The following is a 6,000-nucleotide window of genomic DNA, read 5'->3' as shown; positions in this document are numbered from 1 at the left end:
GCGGAAGGAAGTGCTTACAATTACAATTCTGTTCGTGTTTTATGTTGTAAAGTTGTTAGCTTGTAACGATGTAATGTTAATAAATAAATTTATAAATCTCCAAAAAAAAAAATACACGACGCGCGTACTTCCGGCTCATAAGTTTTGGATCTCAGGATTGCGTTCGCGCTAGCGTGACGAATTGTCAGTAAAAAAAAATGCGGCTGCTTTCGACCGAAAAGTATGATTTTGTGTGTGTTGGGATAAGAACCGAATGCGAATTCTGCCATGCGCCTACATTACATGGGCGCCAACGGCCATACCATGTTGAATACACCGGTTCTCGTCCGATCACCGAAGTTAAGCAACATCGGGCGTGGTTAGTACTTGGATGGGTGACCACCTGGGAACATTACGTGCTGTTGGCTCCCTTTCATTTACTTTTTTTTTTTATACCGCCCTCTTTCCATACCACCGTTCTGTTGTGACAAAGATTCTTGCTTAAGCATTTTAATCTATTGTAATGACCATAAGGTGCGAAATTGCAGTAAATATCTCAGTTTGAGGGAGAATGTGCTAACCAAGTTCGCCAGGAAGTCTTTGAAAACGACAAAACAGTACGAATCGGCAGATGTGTTCTGAAATACGTCAGCGCCTGTTGTTGTGTAGCGGTGTACAATTCCTACTTCGATATGTAATTATAAATTTATTCCTTAGTCGACTCGTCTCGTCTCGTCATCTCCTGCAGACGTTTCTTGTGCTTGCGCTGTTATATGGGCCACGACCCGAGCGGCAGCGAGCGGCAGTCGAGCAAAGTCGGGACAAGTCGGGACGGGGACAGGGACAGGGATAGGAAAGGTGCGAATGCACTGCAAATTACGCAAACACCTCGTCTGAGGCGAGGCGAGGCGAGGCGAGGCGAGGAAGCTCACATTGCCAGCAGTGGCGCCCTCCAACAAGACTCTGCCACACCCCGCACAGGCCTTACGCCGGTCGGCCGCGCGCCAGCCCTCCTGCGCTGGACACCAGGGACAAGATGCGTCTTCCGCGAGTGTCGAAGGCTGCACGCGCCAAGCGGATGACAGGAGGTGCAACGAGAAGCTGCGCGTCTCACACACACGGCGGCGCGCGCTAATTCGGCTGTCGCTCTGCTGGCACGTCGGATTGCGGAAGGAAGTGCTTACAATTACAATTCTGTTCGTGTTTTATGTTGTAAAGTTGTTAGCTTGTAACGATGTAATGTTAATAAATAAATTTATAAATCTCCAAAAAAAAAAATACACGACGCGCGTACTTCCGGCTCATAAGTTTTGGATCTCAGGATTGCGTTCGCGCTAGCGTGACGAATTGTCAGTAAAAAAAAATGCGGCTGCTTTCGACCGAAAAGTATGATTTTGTGTGTGTTGGGATAAGAACCGAATGCGAATTCTGCCATGCGCCTACATTACATGGGCGCCAACGGCCATACCATGTTGAATACACCGGTTCTCGTCCGATCACCGAAGTTAAGCAACATCGGGCGTGGTTAGTACTTGGATGGGTGACCACCTGGGAACATTACGTGCTGTTGGCTCCCTTTCATTTACTTTTTTTTTTTATACCGCCCTCTTTCCATACCACCGTTCTGTTGTGACAAAGATTCTTGCTTAAGCATTTTAATCTATTGTAATGACCATAAGGTGCGAAATTGCAGTAAATATCTCAGTTTGAGGGAGAATGTGCTAACCAAGTTCGCCAGGAAGTCTTTGAAAACGACAAAACAGTACGAATCGGCAGATGTGTTCTGAAATACGTCAGCGCCTGTTGTTGTGTAGCGGTGTACAATTCCTACTTCGATATGTAATTATAAATTTATTCCTTAGTCGACTCGTCTCGTCTCGTCATCTCCTGCAGACGTTTCTTGTGCTTGCGCTGTTATATGGGCCACGACCCGAGCGGCAGCGAGCGGCAGTCGAGCAAAGTCGGGACAAGTCGGGACGGGGACAGGGACAGGGATAGGAAAGGTGCGAATGCACTGCAAATTACGCAAACACCTCGTCTGAGGCGAGGCGAGGCGAGGCGAGGCGAGGAAGCTCACATTGCCAGCAGTGGCGCCCTCCAACAAGACTCTGCCACACCCCGCACAGGCCTTACGCCGGTCGGCCGCGCGCCAGCCCTCCTGCGCTGGACACCAGGGACAAGATGCGTCTTCCGCGAGTGTCGAAGGCTGCACGCGCCAAGCGGATGACAGGAGGTGCAACGAGAAGCTGCGCGTCTCACACACACGGCGGCGCGCGCTAATTCGGCTGTCGCTCTGCTGGCACGTCGGATTGCGGAAGGAAGTGCTTACAATTACAATTCTGTTCGTGTTTTATGTTGTAAAGTTGTTAGCTTGTAACGATGTAATGTTAATAAATAAATTTATAAATCTCCAAAAAAAAAAATACACGACGCGCGTACTTCCGGCTCATAAGTTTTGGATCTCAGGATTGCGTTCGCGCTAGCGTGACGAATTGTCAGTAAAAAAAAATGCGGCTGCTTTCGACCGAAAAGTATGATTTTGTGTGTGTTGGGATAAGAACCGAATGCGAATTCTGCCATGCGCCTACATTACATGGGCGCCAACGGCCATACCATGTTGAATACACCGGTTCTCGTCCGATCACCGAAGTTAAGCAACATCGGGCGTGGTTAGTACTTGGATGGGTGACCACCTGGGAACATTACGTGCTGTTGGCTCCCTTTCATTTACTTTTTTTTTTTATACCGCCCTCTTTCCATACCACCGTTCTGTTGTGACAAAGATTCTTGCTTAAGCATTTTAATCTATTGTAATGACCATAAGGTGCGAAATTGCAGTAAATATCTCAGTTTGAGGGAGAATGTGCTAACCAAGTTCGCCAGGAAGTCTTTGAAAACGACAAAACAGTACGAATCGGCAGATGTGTTCTGAAATACGTCAGCGCCTGTTGTTGTGTAGCGGTGTACAATTCCTACTTCGATATGTAATTATAAATTTATTCCTTAGTCGACTCGTCTCGTCTCGTCATCTCCTGCAGACGTTTCTTGTGCTTGCGCTGTTATATGGGCCACGACCCGAGCGGCAGCGAGCGGCAGTCGAGCAAAGTCGGGACAAGTCGGGACGGGGACAGGGACAGGGATAGGAAAGGTGCGAATGCACTGCAAATTACGCAAACACCTCGTCTGAGGCGAGGCGAGGCGAGGCGAGGCGAGGAAGCTCACATTGCCAGCAGTGGCGCCCTCCAACAAGACTCTGCCACACCCCGCACAGGCCTTACGCCGGTCGGCCGCGCGCCAGCCCTCCTGCGCTGGACACCAGGGACAAGATGCGTCTTCCGCGAGTGTCGAAGGCTGCACGCGCCAAGCGGATGACAGGAGGTGCAACGAGAAGCTGCGCGTCTCACACACACGGCGGCGCGCGCTAATTCGGCTGTCGCTCTGCTGGCACGTCGGATTGCGGAAGGAAGTGCTTACAATTACAATTCTGTTCGTGTTTTATGTTGTAAAGTTGTTAGCTTGTAACGATGTAATGTTAATAAATAAATTTATAAATCTCCAAAAAAAAAAATACACGACGCGCGTACTTCCGGCTCATAAGTTTTGGATCTCAGGATTGCGTTCGCGCTAGCGTGACGAATTGTCAGTAAAAAAAAATGCGGCTGCTTTCGACCGAAAAGTATGATTTTGTGTGTGTTGGGATAAGAACCGAATGCGAATTCTGCCATGCGCCTACATTACATGGGCGCCAACGGCCATACCATGTTGAATACACCGGTTCTCGTCCGATCACCGAAGTTAAGCAACATCGGGCGTGGTTAGTACTTGGATGGGTGACCACCTGGGAACATTACGTGCTGTTGGCTCCCTTTCATTTACTTTTTTTTTTTATACCGCCCTCTTTCCATACCACCGTTCTGTTGTGACAAAGATTCTTGCTTAAGCATTTTAATCTATTGTAATGACCATAAGGTGCGAAATTGCAGTAAATATCTCAGTTTGAGGGAGAATGTGCTAACCAAGTTCGCCAGGAAGTCTTTGAAAACGACAAAACAGTACGAATCGGCAGATGTGTTCTGAAATACGTCAGCGCCTGTTGTTGTGTAGCGGTGTACAATTCCTACTTCGATATGTAATTATAAATTTATTCCTTAGTCGACTCGTCTCGTCTCGTCATCTCCTGCAGACGTTTCTTGTGCTTGCGCTGTTATATGGGCCACGACCCGAGCGGCAGCGAGCGGCAGTCGAGCAAAGTCGGGACAAGTCGGGACGGGGACAGGGACAGGGATAGGAAAGGTGCGAATGCACTGCAAATTACGCAAACACCTCGTCTGAGGCGAGGCGAGGCGAGGCGAGGCGAGGAAGCTCACATTGCCAGCAGTGGCGCCCTCCAACAAGACTCTGCCACACCCCGCACAGGCCTTACGCCGGTCGGCCGCGCGCCAGCCCTCCTGCGCTGGACACCAGGGACAAGATGCGTCTTCCGCGAGTGTCGAAGGCTGCACGCGCCAAGCGGATGACAGGAGGTGCAACGAGAAGCTGCGCGTCTCACACACACGGCGGCGCGCGCTAATTCGGCTGTCGCTCTGCTGGCACGTCGGATTGCGGAAGGAAGTGCTTACAATTACAATTCTGTTCGTGTTTTATGTTGTAAAGTTGTTAGCTTGTAACGATGTAATGTTAATAAATAAATTTATAAATCTCCAAAAAAAAAAATACACGACGCGCGTACTTCCGGCTCATAAGTTTTGGATCTCAGGATTGCGTTCGCGCTAGCGTGACGAATTGTCAGTAAAAAAAAATGCGGCTGCTTTCGACCGAAAAGTATGATTTTGTGTGTGTTGGGATAAGAACCGAATGCGAATTCTGCCATGCGCCTACATTACATGGGCGCCAACGGCCATACCATGTTGAATACACCGGTTCTCGTCCGATCACCGAAGTTAAGCAACATCGGGCGTGGTTAGTACTTGGATGGGTGACCACCTGGGAACATTACGTGCTGTTGGCTCCCTTTCATTTACTTTTTTTTTTTTATACCGCCCTCTTTCCATACCACCGTTCTGTTGTGACAAAGATTCTTGCTTAAGCATTTTAATCTATTGTAATGACCATAAGGTGCGAAATTGCAGTAAATATCTCAGTTTGAGGGAGAATGTGCTAACCAAGTTCGCCAGGAAGTCTTTGAAAACGACAAAACAGTACGAATCGGCAGATGTGTTCTGAAATACGTCAGCGCCTGTTGTTGTGTAGCGGTGTACAATTCCTACTTCGATATGTAATTATAAATTTATTCCTTAGTCGACTCGTCTCGTCTCGTCATCTCCTGCAGACGTTTCTTGTGCTTGCGCTGTTATATGGGCCACGACCCGAGCGGCAGCGAGCGGCAGTCGAGCAAAGTCGGGACAAGTCGGGACGGGGACAGGGACAGGGATAGGAAAGGTGCGAATGCACTGCAAATTACGCAAACACCTCGTCTGAGGCGAGGCGAGGCGAGGCGAGGCGAGGAAGCTCACATTGCCAGCAGTGGCGCCCTCCAACAAGACTCTGCCACACCCCGCACAGGCCTTACGCCGGTCGGCCGCGCGCCAGCCCTCCTGCGCTGGACACCAGGGACAAGATGCGTCTTCCGCGAGTGTCGAAGGCTGCACGCGCCAAGCGGATGACAGGAGGTGCAACGAGAAGCTGCGCGTCTCACACACACGGCGGCGCGCGCTAATTCGGCTGTCGCTCTGCTGGCACGTCGGATTGCGGAAGGAAGTGCTTACAATTACAATTCTGTTCGTGTTTTATGTTGTAAAGTTGTTAGCTTGTAACGATGTAATGTTAATAAATAAATTTATAAATCTCCAAAAAAAAAAAATACACGACGCGCGTACTTCCGGCTCATAAGTTTTGGATCTCAGGATTGCGTTCGCGCTAGCGTGACGAATTGTCAGTAAAAAAAAATGCGGCTGCTTTCGACCGAAAAGTATGATTTTGTGTGTGTTGGGATAAGAACCGAATGCGAATTCTGCCATGCGC

General features: G+C 49.3%; 5 non-coding genes across 5 annotated transcripts; all 5 read left to right on the top strand.

Moving 5' to 3' along the window:
- Positions 1–288: 288 nt before the first annotated feature.
- On the top strand, positions 289–407 carry LOC126427427 (5S ribosomal RNA). Its single transcript, XR_007576687.1, has one exon. It is a non-coding gene; the product is annotated as a 5S ribosomal RNA (ribosomal RNA).
- A 1,026-nt stretch (positions 408–1,433) lies between these two features.
- LOC126427426 (5S ribosomal RNA) lies at positions 1,434–1,552 on the top strand. The gene has a single exon (XR_007576686.1). It is a non-coding gene; the product is annotated as a 5S ribosomal RNA (ribosomal RNA).
- Positions 1,553–2,578: 1,026 nt separating this feature from the next.
- LOC126427425 (5S ribosomal RNA) lies at positions 2,579–2,697 on the top strand. The gene has a single exon (XR_007576685.1). It is a non-coding gene; the product is annotated as a 5S ribosomal RNA (ribosomal RNA).
- A 1,026-nt stretch (positions 2,698–3,723) lies between these two features.
- LOC126427424 (5S ribosomal RNA) lies at positions 3,724–3,842 on the top strand. The gene has a single exon (XR_007576684.1). It is a non-coding gene; the product is annotated as a 5S ribosomal RNA (ribosomal RNA).
- A 1,026-nt stretch (positions 3,843–4,868) lies between these two features.
- On the top strand, positions 4,869–4,987 carry LOC126427423 (5S ribosomal RNA). The gene has a single exon (XR_007576683.1). It is a non-coding gene; the product is annotated as a 5S ribosomal RNA (ribosomal RNA).
- Positions 4,988–6,000: the final 1,013 nt, after the last annotated feature.

The sequence above is a fragment of the Schistocerca serialis genome, chromosome 11 (assembly GCF_023864345.2).
Source record: "Schistocerca serialis cubense isolate TAMUIC-IGC-003099 chromosome 11, iqSchSeri2.2, whole genome shotgun sequence".
NCBI lineage: Eukaryota > Metazoa > Arthropoda > Insecta > Orthoptera > Acrididae > Schistocerca > Schistocerca serialis.
Note: the sequence above shows the minus strand (reverse complement) of the source record. Positions and strands in the feature narration are given on the sequence as shown.